We start from the raw sequence: 15,331 nt of genomic DNA on the forward strand, positions 1-15,331 counted from the left end.
AGGGGGAAATTTCCACCCGTCTGGGAATTAAGGAGACAAATTCACATTAATAAACCCAGAGTCGAGGGATAAGTTTCAACCCAATTGTATTGAAAAGAGTTGATTAGTACCAAACGTGTGATAATTCGTGGACCTTGATCACTTGCTCCAGCAGATGAATCTTTTTTTTTTTTTCCTTCTCGGCCGTCGTTTACTGTCAACAAAACCTTTTTCTATAATGGGAACCTCACGTTTTCCAAGAACCAGCTCTGTTCCTGGCCTTTTGCTCTTTTCTTACATCCCCTCCCTTTTTTTCTTTTTGTCCAGTTTCACATTCTGCAACACCTAAAGCCTCGACATAATTTTAGCCACTCGATTCTTATGCTTTAAGATGTTTTCAAATTAATCTCTGGAGCCTTTTGCACGGCTCTTCGCTTTGAGCAAACATCTAAATGGAAATATGATAATTCTTCACGCCGCTCTGAAGCGCACAGGCGCATTTTTTAAACGGCGTCAAGGTGGAAGGACTGCGGCAAAATGACCGTTCATGCTCAGGAGGTGACGCCTGTCAGCCCGGGTTGGTTTTTTATTTAGGGCCATTTCCAAACAGCCAGAAGTCCATTATTCAACAGAAAGGAGAAAAAAAAAAAAAACATTCACGGGCGGGAAACATTTAAGCCAGCTGCCAATCTTCTTATGAGTTGACAATGCAGCAAATTTGCCTCAAGGTCAGAACACGAATGTTGGGAGAAATTGAAAAGAGCCCAAGAGTTCCACCTTAGACTCTCCTGCACTCAGTCAGCATGTTAAATGTTCAAAACGTGTCTCAAGATAATAAGAACAGTCATAAAAAAAAAAAGCATTGTAGGGTGATGAAGGGAGCGGGGGGAAAAAAAAGCTTCCTCTTTCATGACGTGATGTAGGTTTGTAAAGTTGGATCTGAAAAACAAAAACCACCGGACAGGTGAGAGCAAAGCAGAGACGTTTGTTTAGGGGGAAACAGACGCTGCACATCAGCACAGACCAGGCGTCTGACACAGTGGTAGAGGGGTGATGACGCGGGTTTCAGGACCTGGGCACCTTGCAGCTGTCGACTCAGCCTTAAACTCCTCTGCTTTCTAAAGCGTGTTAGAGAAAAAATGTGAGGTTGTCCGTCTTGAAGTGACACGCTCACCAAAGGCAAGGAAAATTTATTTGTGTAGCCCATTTCAGTACAAAGACAATGCAAAGTGCTTTACATAATTAAAATATAGGAAAATAAGACAGAATAAAAGAAAGTTGGAATAAAATGTAGAAACAAAATCAAACATGGAAAAATAGAAACTAAAAGCAAATATTAAAAACAGTTGGACTACAAAGTTGAACTAGTGATGTTTCAGTAAAACAGTTTAACTAGAACAGTCACAGGCAATCCTAAACAAATGTGTTTTTAATCTTGATTTAAAGGAACTCAGGCTTTCTGCACTTTGTTTGTTCCAGATCAGTGGAGCATAGGAACTAAATGCTGCTTCTCTGGTTCTGGTTCTGCAGAGCAGGCTGGAGCCAGAAGATCTGAGTGGTCTGGAGGGTTGATGCCCTGATAACAAGTCTGTGATGTATTTAGGTGCTAAGCCATTTAGCACTTTGCATTGTCTTTGTACTGAAATGTGCTATACAAATAAATTTGCCTTTGCCTAATACTTTTATTCTGACGACAGGCCTCATCATTTGTTGCGTGCTCTAATTTACAAAGAGGTGCCTGCATTTAGTTTTTCTAACACAGATTTTCCATTTTGCCGTGATTTTTGTATAATAATGACAGTGGGGAATCTGTTGCATGTTGTTTTTTTATATAATTTTAGTACCTTTTTTGAGTAATTACTCCTTTAATTGGAATTTATGGTGCCACTAATTTACAATGCCTGCAGTTCACGATATCCAATAAATAAATAAATAAATAAAACAGTTTACTTCTAAGGCCTTAAGTCACACATAGACAGGTATTCAAATGCACTTTCTTACCCAACCAGGAAATACCAAACGGCAATGAAAAAAAATCATACCAAGCAATGCTCAGAGAAGTTACAAAAACAACAACAAGACTTCTATTTCACGCTCCACATGCATCAGTTGACCTATTAAATGTAACGGTTTATGATGGGAGGATAAGAAAAAGAGTTAAAGGACAAAACCTATAATAACAAATAAGGCAGCACTACTTGCAGATGTGCATATGAATGGTGAACTGATAAAATTTCCTTTTTTGCAGATGCTTGGTGATAACCAACTACTCACCTAGTGTAAAGCACAGCGGTGGAGGCGTGATGACGTGGGCTTGCATTACAAGGACAAAACTCCTCTGAGCAGCAGGGTATTCAGATGAGAAACCATATTTCATTTTCTTCACTTTTGTTACATCTATGTGTAATAAAGTTATAGGTTTTTGTAAACTCTAGAATACAAAAAGAAGCCAAAATGCTATTTATGACCAAGTTTGTGTTTTGGTGGGCCTGGTTTCAACAAATATAGCAGCGCCGAGCGATGCTTCGCTAAGTCCAACTCATTAGCACAACTCTGTTTTTCATTTTTCCCCCATTTGTTTGTATATATAGTTTGTAATGAGAGTGTGTAAATAAAGAGTGTTATATACAAATGAATAATCGTGTCCCATATTTTCAATTTCAAGAATAAATTCCAAATTTCAAAAACTGGGCCAAATTGTGCCAAAATGACAGTAGGGGCCCGTCTGGATTTATTTAAACATGTATAACTTCTCAATTGCTTGTTGTTTGGACACCAAAGTTGCTAGAGATGTAACCAAGATGTTGTAGTTACAATTTATTGTGCTTATTTCCTTCTTTACAGCAAAAGTAAGAAGTTTTGTATGTAAACATCTGTTATTGTTTTAGGCTGAATTCAATTTATGGCCATCTTAATCTCATTTACTCAGGCCCAGAATAATTTACTCTCAAATCCTCCCATCCACACCATCCTCCAGCACCTTTATGTTAGTCGATAACAAGATTAGCAGTTTAGGCGTTGTACAAGTTGAGAAATGCCTTATAAAAGTATGAGTATGCATTTTTTTTTCTTGTAAAATAGACCCTCGGGCTTAAGAGTTAATTTTTCAATATGTTCCTGGTGTGTAAAAATCAAGCAACAACAATGCAGATTATCACTGAAGATCTCACGTTTATGTATGGCTCATTGGATCATGTCATACATCACTGATATGCTTTCATTCAGCTGCTGGCATGACAAAAAAAAAAAAAAAAAAAAAACTGCCCCCATCCCACGGGATCCTTTAAATGGAGAAACTGACTCATTTCTCCCCCTCTGAAGAGTCTATGTACAATCAGAGTAAGAGGAGGCGGTTTAAACAAGGGTGTCCACTCCACCCTCTTCACCTAATTTCATTGAAGTTCAAGTTTTTTTGAGCCAACACTCGTGGATCCCTTAGAGAAGAAGCCCTCAGCCAAGACGGAGGCAAACCCAACCCCATCCACGGAGAACCAAGGCATACTTTAACGTCTTTATTTCTGTCGCTGGTGACAAATCCTACCCGCTCATTTCATCTTAAGACCCCCAAACCGCCTGCTGATGGGAGCAGCCCGACAAAACGGACCATCTGCCAACTTGTTGCCGCCGCCGACAGTCGAAGGTTTTGGCTTGAACGTCTAAATCGCGTCGTCCTTAACAGTTGTGGCAGATCCTGCCTTGGGGCCCCCCCCGCAGGAACAGGGGGATTCTTTATGAGTCTGGCAGGTGCGGAAAGTGGCCGCGACCCAAACTCGTCAGCAGCCGAATGATGGTGGCGGTGGCTGAGCTTGGCAGGGAGGAACTGTATCACGTATAGGAGGATTCACGCCGATTTCCTCTGGCTGGCAGTGATCTAGCACACTGATGTAAGAGAGCGGGAGCTAATCTGCTGCGGAGAGGGGGAGGGGAACCAGAAGGCAGGCAACTCAAAATGTGGAGCCCTTTAACTTTTTTTGTGCTTTGCAAAATTAAAAATTAGTCCCCTGAAGTTTTTTTTTTTTTTTTTTTACAGACAAGACTTCAGATCAGCTGTCAGTATTTGATAAGACTGAAGAAGCTAGAAGTACCTCTTGCTTTAGCCGCTGCGTGAGCGAAACCACCTCGTCTTTCGGCCCCCGTTGTATTCTGGGGGGGGCTTGTTGTTAGACATCTGCGTAAATCTGCAGAGCAGATTTGTTTTTTTTTAATTAAAATGTGTGTTTCATGCTTTGAGGAGCACAGGGATAGACAGAATCTGGACACCCTCTCCAGAGGATGTCAAGTCCATCCATGTCAAGGTTTTTCCTCATGTAGTGTACGCAAAAAAAAAACTGTGATTTTACCTTTTACCAATAAAAACTGCTTTTCTTTATGTCCCCGCTCTCTATAGCTGGACTGAAGGTCTTGTCAAAAAAGAACTCTCATTCCACACAGATGGTGTTCAGAGATCTGTAAAATATAAAAATATGATTTTTAGCTTTCTCCAAATGCATGCGAGAAAACAATTACTGGCCACTTTATTAGGCACACCTTGCAGTTGTCAGATGGCACAACCTTTCTTACCTTTCTTGGAGGCACAGATTGAAAAAAGAGTCGGAAACGTGTAAAACAGATATTATCTGTTCTCCTGCTACATTTTTCAATTCAATAAAATTTTATTTATATAGCACCAATTCATGATACATGTCATCTCAAGGCACTTTCCAAAGTCAAATTCAATCAGATTATACAGATTGGTCAAAAAATGTCCTATATAAGGAAACCCAGCAGATTGCATCAAGTCTTGACAAGCAGCATTTACTCCTCCTGAAAGAGCATAGAGCTAAAGGGAGAGTCGTCTGCATTGTACATGGCTTTGCTGCAATCCCTCATACTGAACAAGCATGAAGCGACAGTGGGAAGAAAAACTCCCCATTAACGGGAAGGAAAACCTCCAGCAGAACTGGGCTCAGTATGAACGCTCAACTGCCTCGATCGACTGGGGTTACAGAAGACAGAGCAGAGACACAACAAGAGAGACAAAAAAGCACAGAAGCACACATTGATCTAGTAATCTGTTCTACATTAGATGGTAGTAGCGGGTGATCTGTCTTCTCTGGATGATGTCACAGCTAACAGAACGCCAGACCAGGTGTACCTACTATGAATAAAAAAGAGAGAGAACAAAAAGTTAAAAGCTGAAATGACGACAAGCAATGCAAAACTGGAGAACAGTAGAACTCAGTAGAGTCAATGAAATAGGCCCTGATGTCCTCCAGTAGCCTAAGCCTATAGCAGTATAACTATAGAGATAGCTCAGGATAACATGAGCCACTCTAACTATAAGCTTTGTCAAAAAGGAAAGTTTTAAGCCTAGTCTTAAAAGTAGACAGGGTGTCTGCCTCACGGACCAAAACTGGGAGTTGGTTCCACAGGAGAGGAGCCTGATAGCTAAAGGATCTGCCTCCCATTCTACTTTTAGAGACTCTAGGAACCACCAGCAGACCTGCAGTCTGATGGTGAAGTACTCTGTTAGGAACATACGGGGTAATCAGAGCTCTGATATATGATGGAGCTTGATTATTAAGGGCTTTATATGTTAGAAGGAGAATTTTAAATTCTATTCTAGATTTAACAGGAAGCCAATGAAGGGAAGCTAAAATTGGAGAAATATGATCCCTCTTGTTGATTTTCATCAGAACTCTTGCTGCAGCATTTTGACTCAGCTGAAGACTTTGAACTGCATTTTGTGGACTTCCTGATAGTAAAGAATTACAATAGTCCAGCCTTGAAGTAACAAATGCATGGACCAGCTTTTCAGCATCACTCCTGGACAGAATGTTTCTAATCTTGCCGATATTCCTGTGGTGAAAAAAAAGGTTCTCAAAGGCTGCTCTATCGCAGATGTTCCCATCCCCTGCCCTGCATGTTTTAGGTGTCTTCTTGCTGCCACACCCCTGACTTAAATAAGTGGATGGTTGAGAGGCCTCGGGAGCAGCTGATGGCATACAGGGAAGGTCACGCAATCATTTGAATCAGGTGAACAGAGGCACGTCTAAAACATGCAGGACAGGGCTACCTGAGGACCAGGGTCAAGGAACCATTGATATGGAAGTCTAATGACGGCGGAGACCGCTGGAATACACTGAACTCATGTTCAAGAAACCAATTTGAAAGGAGCTTAAGCTCTATGACACGGTGCATTATCCCGCTGAACGCAGCCATCAGAAGATGAGCACAGCGTGGCCATAAAGGGGATGGAAATGGTCCCAGATAAGCTGCGACCCATAAACAATGTCCGGCTGGTAATAAGTGCCTAAAGGGTGCCATCGTACATCCCATTACATCTCCACCAAGAACCTGAACCGCTGACACCAGGCAGGATGGACCCGTGTGCTTCGTCGTTAGCGCCTAATTATGTAGCGGATGGCCTTTTTTCTAAACCTGTCATTGTCCAATTCTGGTGATTGTGATGGACCGAGGTAAAAATGCATGAGGAGTCACAGGAAATTATTCAAAAGTTGGGTTTTTTATTTTAACCCAAAAGCCAAAAGTACAAAAATGGTGGGTTCCAGAGTCATAAAGAGGTCAAAAAAAAAAAAAAAAAGCTTTAACTGAAGCAAACTGTGCCCAAACTAACTGACTGCACAACCAAACATAACTGACCTCCAAACAAATGACACACAAGGGTATATATACACTGGCTGATCAGACCAATAACACAATAGGGGTAATTAAAACCAAACAAACACTCACAAATGACAAAACAAAGCAGTACAGTTGAGTTTGGGAATAAACTAATCTAAGAACAATGAAAAACACACAACCTCTAAATACAAACCCTAAGTGAAATACATAACAAAGAAAGAAAAATACAAATTCCCCCTTCCAACAAAAGGATGTGGAACAGTCCAATTTCCCCTCCACGGTATTTAGTTGATCTCAGCCCTGGCAGCCATCTTTTGTCTGGCAAAACTCCCAGGCACCATGGAAGGTAAGAAATAAAGATTAGTAACAAAACACAAAAAAGGTATGGATAATTGACTAAGTACAAAAGTGAACAAAATGTGCGCGCTTACAAATAGAACACAAAAGTGTGCATATACTGATTGGTAAATGAAAAGTGCATGTGTGGTACAGACTTTTAAGGTGTGGCCATGGGTTTGGCCATCACAGTGATCCTTTGTGAATTGCAGCCTAATTTTTCTGCTCTTAGCCGACAGGAGAGGCCTGTGGTATTTTTGTGTGAAAATGTCTTGTTGGGTCAAACTCCAGCACGTCTGGAGGTCTGAACGCGTTTAGACCTCCAGACGTAGTTCGATGTAGCCGGACCGCGATGCGGCGTGATGTTGAGCACGCAGGTCAGAGCCGACGTGTGCAGAAGGGCCAGGGAGCCCACTTTGTGAACAGAGCCCTGGCTAAAGGCTTGGCCGGGAGTCAAGACGGAGGGAAACAGACAAAAGCGCGACGGAGGAGGCGCTCGCCACAGAGGCCAGCTCAGACAAAGGTCACAAGACCAACGAGAGGCTAACAATGATCCAATGAAGTGCACTGTGCAATTTGCCCCTCCTCCACACACACACACGAGCCTCTCAGCGTGGGCCTGAGAAGTGAGGAACAACAAGCACTGCCATCATCATAAACCCATAATAAAGCGGTTATGACTAAATCAACAGTTATGCTGCGGGGCCCGAATAATCAAGTGAGACGTTTCCGTACGCAAACAAGGCAAATGAGCCATGGAGAGCAATTGGCCAGAAACCTGTTAAAAAGTCAAGGCTGGGAGCCAGGATTAAACATAAATAAAGAAGTGCCATCTAGGTCTCCTAATTGGACACAGGTTGACAGCCCAGCGAGTGAAGAAAGAAAAAAAGAAAGAAAGAAAGGCTTAGCTGACAGAAATATGACTGAAAAGTGCAGCGGCTTCCCAACCTGAGACGCACACGGCGGCTTCAGCATATAGACCCATCGGCTGCGTATCTGTCGACTTTTAAAACCTTTGAAGTTGACGACACCTAACAGAAAATAGCATATAGTGTTTGTAAATGTTGGCGGCGGCAGCGGCGTTGGTGGTGGTGGGGGGTTTGGTTCCTAGGGAGGAAATGATTAATGACTGGAGGAACAGTGTCTCAAAGCTCTGATGAAAAAGAAATTGAATCAGCTATTAAAAGCAGTTAGCGGGGGATGTAAAAAAAAAAAAGTATAGAGAAAGAAAATGGTAACATAGACCTGTTAGGACTAACTGAACACTCCAGCAGCTTAAGTCAATGGCTAAACAGTAAAAAAAAATACGCTCAACATGTTGACTGATGTCAGGACTGCGGGGGCGAATTAGCCGGGAAACCGATGAGAACATGATAGTCATCTGCATAAGCTGCATGACATTTAGCAGCGCGTCGCTTGCTTGCTGTTGTTTAGGAACACGGGGAGGAGCGACTTGGGAAAGGATAAACGGGATTGAACGCTTGTGCACGCCACAACTTTTACATTTGTGTACTGTAAACAATAAAGGGGTACGAATACATCTGCATCTAACTCAAAATAGTCTTGTGCAACCATTTGAGTCGAGCTCAGAATACAACTGCACTGCACCTTCATCTATTTACGACAGTTTCATTCTCCAAACAAATATTTTTTGTGTCGTTTGTCGCCACTGAGCTGACTGTTGCGGCGGCGTCGGCTGCACAGAAGCGGGTAATATTTGCACCCCACAGCAGAAATGTTCACGGGTCACAAAAATAAACGCATCAGTTGTAGTTCAGCTAAACAAAAATTTGAGAATTTTACGGCTTCCCTTATCATGTGATGAAAGGCCAAATTATTAGCAGAGATTTGAATTTTTAGGGGGGGTCAAACCAAGCTGAAATATCCTGATAAATCCCGCATTATACGCAATCCAGCTTCTTCTTTTATGTTCACGACCTACGAGCCGGGCTGAGGGATCTCAAACAGGGGATGCAGGAAAAAGGAGGAGGTCTGACATCATCAAATCCAAAAGGTTACGGGCCGCGCTCCTGCCCATGAAACAACACTATTGATATGCCGTGGGCTCGGCGGCGCACAATGGCAGGGCCTGTCCCACCTTCTCTCCCTCATGGCCTGGCATGGCAGAGATGTCACAGAGAGCACCAAACAAATGGATGGAGGGATAGGAAGGGAAAGAAAAGGACGGGGAGGCGGTGGAGGAGAACAAACGCATTGTTCTCGGGGTGGAGAAAGCGGTATTGTGAGGAAGACAGATAGCTTATGTGGGAGAATGGCGCAAGGGAGGGAGGGAGGGGCGGCATAAAGGACAGAAAGGTGAAACCTTGCTTCTTGTATTTATTAATAGCTGCCCTCTTTTCTTCCTTTTGCAGACGGAGATAATCCATAATGCTGCTTTAAAGGGGACACATCCTAAAACAGAGGCGCTTTCAGCACAACTTTGCTTTTTATCTTTTTTCGGCAGCGGATCAAAGATCAATTCAGGGGCTCACAACGCCACAGAGCCGCCAGTGAACGCTTAACAAGTGGGGGGAGAAAAAAACAACAACCCACAGGCGCTGAGCAGGCAGGTTTGAAGCAGCCTCCCCTTGCAGGTGCAGGCCTGGACGGGTGACTTGATGTGAACTAACAGCACAGCTGTTTGAACACAGCCAGAGAGCTCTGTGGGAAAGGAGGCTGCTGCGCCGCAACGTCCCGCAGGCGAGCCATGTGCACCAGCTGCCCCCCCGCCTCCTCTCTGTAAACATCAGTGAAACCGACATCCACACTCCAATGTTTATTTTACATTTTGCCCCATTATAGCCGCAAACGTCGAGGTATTTAAACACAAAGCTGAGGGTTGGTGTGAAGCGGATGGAAAATTCTCCATGAATACAAATCTGACGAGGTGGGTTCTACTAGCTTGTCCCGTCCAAAGAGTGAAATATTAGCTCACTCCTGTTTACAAGACACACCAAGCTCAGTTGGACTGGATAGAGAGCGTCAGTGAACATCACGCCTGGCTACAGAGTCTCAGCCGGATTCAGGTCTCGACTTTGATTAGGCCGTTTTCACACAGTGAGATATAGCATCCAAACAGCTCCAACAGCAGCATTGACTTTTAAGGTCCTCCTTAAAAGGTGAACAAACACCTCCAACAGGGTTTCCTGCTTAATTGTCTTGTATTTAGTCCCATCCATCCAGACCCGTCCCCACTGAAGAAAAGCATCCCCACCACCATGCCGCACCTTGGGGATGATCTGCTGTTTTCTGCTATAGCAAGTCAGCCAAAACATTCAGCTTTGTTACCATTGGAAAGTGTGTGCTTGAGTGGCTTGTATGAACCTGCTTATCCTGCTTTTTGTTCAGCAATAGCTTTTTACTTGGCAGTCATCCATAAAGGGCAAACCAATTAAATGTGTGACTATAACCGCAGTCCAGTCAAAAGACACCCCCACCTGAGCTGTGGCTCTTTGCAGTTCCTCCAGGGTCTTTCTGTGTCGACCCTGTCAAATTAAAGTAGACATATCATGCTTTTTAATCCTTCCCTGGCACATTATAATCATTAGTGCTGGGTATCATGTAGGATGAGCCGATTCGATACGATTGTTGATACATAGCTCACGATACAATACGATTCTCGATACAGTCAGTTTGATTTACTTTGACTCAAATATCGGTATTTATTACTTTCAAATTAATGCTCAAAGTCATTCAATCAACAAAACAAGCCAAATATCTATGTAAAATTTATTGAACACTGATATATTAAACAGGAAAACAAAGTTAATTTGGTTCAACACATTTAACGTATCACAGAAACCAAAAATGTGCCCAAACGTCTGATTTTAGGAACGAAGGAGTTTCTAAGATCCTGTCTGCCATGCCGCAAATTCATCTCACTTGCTCTTCCTCGCTGTGAACAGTAATGGCGCTCTGTAATAACGCCCCCTAGGGATTGGGAGGTATATCGATATCGAAAGCCAGAATATCGATATTAAATCGTTTTCAAAAATATCGATATTAATCTTTGTATCGATTTTTATGCAAAGCCCTAATAATCATTTAGTTGTGGTCTATATAAAGTGGAACTGCAACACTCCTTATTGTTGCCCCACAGCCCCTCTTTTGCCCCTGCTCTGAGGTTTGTCTGCGAGCAACTAGTTTTGGTGTTGTCTCTTTAAATCCAAAGGAGACACTTTCACACCCCACCACCCTCCAGGTCACAGAGCGTTCCACTCCACCTCATTCGGTCATTTTTAGAGTCTGCTGGTGGACGGTGTAGTGAACACACCTAACACAGAAACATTTCCACTTATCCAATTGTAGATTCGGCATCCTTCAGCTTGGAATACAAAAATTGCTGTGAGAAATAAAAATGGGTGATTTGCGAAATTGGTAAGCCTGAAGTCCAGGACCTTGTGTTGCAGCTCTGCAGGAAATACTGTGATGTAATTGTTTAAACAACTTATTAGGGAATAGAGAAATCTGAACAGCTTGAAAAATAAGACCCAAACAGGATATAAAGATACTTACGCAGCTCCTGGAGAGACTATTTCACTTTTCTGCTCTCCTAGAGACTCAAAGTACTCAACAAAATGTGTTTCAGGGCTAAAAGAGGAACCTTTCTGAAAGGGATGTTGGGGTGCTAACCCGGATTGTATCCAAAAAACATAAAACCACAGCTCCCCAAATCACGGCAGAATTAAATGTGCACCTCAACTTTCCTGTTTCCACCAGAACTGTCCGTCGGGAGCTCCACAGGGTCAATATACACGGCCAGGCTGCTATAGCCAAACCTTTGGTCACTCGTGCCAATGCCAAACGTCGGTTTCAATGGTGCAAGGAGCGCAAATCTTGGGCTGTGGACAATTTGAAACATGTATTGTTCTCTGATGAGTCCACCTTTACTGTTTTCCCCACATCTGGGAGAGTTACGGTGTGGAGAAGACCCAAAGAAGCGTACCACCCAGACTGTTGCATGCCCAGAGTGAAGCATGGGGGTGGGTCAGTGATGGTGTTGGCTGCCATATCGTGGCATTCCCTTGGCCCCATACTTGTGTTAGATGGGCGCGTCACTGCCAAGGACTACCGAACCATTCTGGAGGACCATGTGCATCCAATGGTTCAAACATTGTATCCTGAAGGAGGTGCCGTATATCAGGATGACAATGCACCAATATACACACAGCAAGACTGGTGAAAGATTGGTTTGATGAACATGAAAGTGAAGTTGAACATCTCCCATGGCCTGCACAGTCATCAGATCTAAATATTATTGAGCCACTTTGGGGTGTTTTGGAGGAGCGAGTCAGGAAACATTTTCCTCCACCAGCATCACGTCGTGACCTGGCCACTATCCTGCAAGAAGAATGGCTTAAAATCCCTCTGACCACTGTGCAGGACTTGTTTATGTAATTTTCAAGACGAATTGACGCTGTATTGGCCGCAAAAGGAGGCCCTACACCATACTAATAAATTATTGTGGTCTAAAACCAGGTGTTTCAGTTTCATTGTCCAACCCCTGTAAGTTTGAACATATGCTGCCTTCATCTGGTCACTAATGTTCTATACACACACACAGAAGGTACCTCTTTACTCATTAAGCGTCTTCCTATAAGGCAAAAGAATAAACGGGATTGAACGCTTGTGCACGCCACAACTTTTACATTTGTGTACTGTAAACAATAAAGAGGTATGAATACATCTGCATCTAACTCAAAATAGTCTTGTGCAACCATTTGAGTCGACTTCCCTTTCCCTCAAGCGAGCTCAGAATACGACTGCACTGCACCTTCAGCTATTTACGACAGTTTCATTCTCCAAACACAATCAGCGACAGACTTAATTACATATTTGCTTTCTCAATATTTCATGCTCTGTCGCTTGTTTGATTTCCATTATGGCTTCTTCCAGCTTCCCGTTCTGTGCTCAAGCCAACTCTGAAGGCAACAGTACCAGCAGAGCCCTTAGCTCTGCTAAGGAGGAAGAAAAAGATGCAGCGATGATATTCATGACGATGCAAAGATTACAAACCAAGGGCTGAGAAAGCATTGAAATAAGCTTTACAGGAGGAGACAGGAACAAAAGAGGAAAACAAATATAAGCAGCAGACAACACTAGACATTGGAATTTCAAAGCTACAATGGCTTCTTTCTCATAGTCGCGGCTCAGCAGACGCGCAACAGCCCACGCACAGAAATAATAGGCAAACCAACAGCCACACACTGGGAATGCTTGCATACAGATAAACCATAACTAACGGCACCCTCGCATGCTTTTGAGGACAGGAAATCCAAAACCACTCTGCATGTGAAAACAGCCACGGCATTATGCCTCATGCCGAGCGAGTCGCTGCAGCATTTCGCATGGAAAATGGCACCCCCCCCCCAGAAAACAGGCTGGAGAGATGCAGATTGGCTCCTCGCCGACAAACGCGGGCCCACGAATTACAGCGAGGCTTTGCGTTCGTCTCCCCTGCATCTGGACAAATTCAGCGCAGCCTCCTGCTGATGTGACGGGGGCGCGATGACCGGCTGCACGTCCACCCACTTAAAAAAGAGGGCGCCGAGGCGTGCACACGAGGCGTGCACGTGGGTAGGGTGGCACATTATCTAAAACACTCATGAGCAGATGTGAAGCAGGTTGGCCGTGCTCACCATGTTGGATCTCATTATTAGGTCATTTATGGCGAGCGCTGAGGGACTGAACCAGTAACCAGGGAAATTTATTTGTAGAAGCGTCATTCTAAGGCTTTTACAGTCATTTAAAAAAATCGGTTGCATATAAGTTGCATGTTATCTTTGTTGTCTGAGTTTAATAAATTTGAGCCCATCCTTAAACTTTCATTTTTTTTAGCTAAACACAGTAACTCAAATTATCTTTTGCTATCTGTAATCATCTTACTACAGCCTTTGGCCACTGTAACTCACTTTTTTTCCCCCCCAACGACTCTTCAGTGATGCATTATATGCAATTACTGCTGCCATTAATTTTGAGTTTTTTTCTTATTTCTATATAAAGCTCTCCTGGCTCAGCTTTTCTGTGCTTGGCTTCATCTCCTTTTTGGCTGAAGCCACTGATTTCTGCCATTTACTATGTTTTTCTCTCCATAGAAAGTACTCCTGGCTCAGAGCATCCATCTCCTTCCTGCAGACTCACTGACGAAGCTATTAACTAAATGTCGCAGCAACTTTATCGGGTGTAGCTGTTGAATTGCTTGTTAACCCATGTGCCAAATCGTCCAATCACACGGCAGCAGCTCAACGCATTTGGGCATCTAGAGGTGGTAGAGATGTCTTGTTGAAGTTCAAACTGAGCAGCAGACAGTGGAATGGCCTTTAATAGACTGAATTGTAAAAATAAAAAAATAAAAAATAACTGGTAGATCTTGAAAGTTCCAGTTGTTATAGAAAAATGGGCATAAATATTTACTCATAGGACATTTAATGGCCTTTCTACAGTTAAAATAAGTTAAAAATACCCAGGCGGAGCTGTTGAGGCTCAGGTGTTACACAGTTAAAAGTGGCATGCCAATGAAGCTTCGTTAAGTGGATGATGTATTCTGCACCTTGCGGCGATAAGCGTCTCAGGATGCAACTTTCCCAATCAGGCGGTACTTAGCGGCTGCTGCAAACATGGCACACCAGAAGCATCAGTCTCACTGCTGTCTGGCCCATCATTAAGTCTAAGGAGCTTGGAAATGTTAAACCGGCATCCATTAACGTGCAACATATTGAACCATGAAGCAAAAAGGAAGCTAAAAGTAAGTAAAAGTTTCTTGAAAATAGCGTATTTGTCCTTGATTTGAGCAGATAAATAAGATTATCTGCCAATGGAATAAGATTTTTGCACTTAAAATAGGATTAGCTTATCTCCACCATCTTATTTCAAGTGCAGTATATCTAATTATCTTATTTTAGGGGTCAAAATAGTCATTCCACTGGCAGATAATCTTATTTACCTGCTCAAATCAAGGACAAATACACTATTTTCAAGAAACTGTTACTTATCTTAAGTTCCCTTTTTGCAGTGCAGGGGCTGCAGCAGCAGCAGCAGACCAAACCAGGTGCTACTCCTGCAACTAAGGAACAGGAAACTATGGCTAAACTTTACACAGGTTCCCCAAAAACGTGACTAAGACACGTTTGGAGAATCGTTGCCTGGTCCGACGGGTCCCAGTTTCAGCTGCAACATTTAGAGGGCAGGGTTTGATTTAGGTGGAAACAACACGGAGGATCACGCCTGCCTTGTGTCGACGGACTGCTGGTGGGAGTGTAAAGATGTGGGAGACCTTCTGTTGGTACACGTTGAGCTCCTAAATAAGAAACGAGCATCATTTGAACGACAGAGCATTATTCCCAACGACGAGACGTTTGCATCGTTGTTGAATCTGAGGCAACATTGTGACGCT

Source organism: Fundulus heteroclitus, chromosome 6 (assembly GCF_011125445.2).
Source record: "Fundulus heteroclitus isolate FHET01 chromosome 6, MU-UCD_Fhet_4.1, whole genome shotgun sequence".
NCBI lineage: Eukaryota > Metazoa > Chordata > Actinopteri > Cyprinodontiformes > Fundulidae > Fundulus > Fundulus heteroclitus.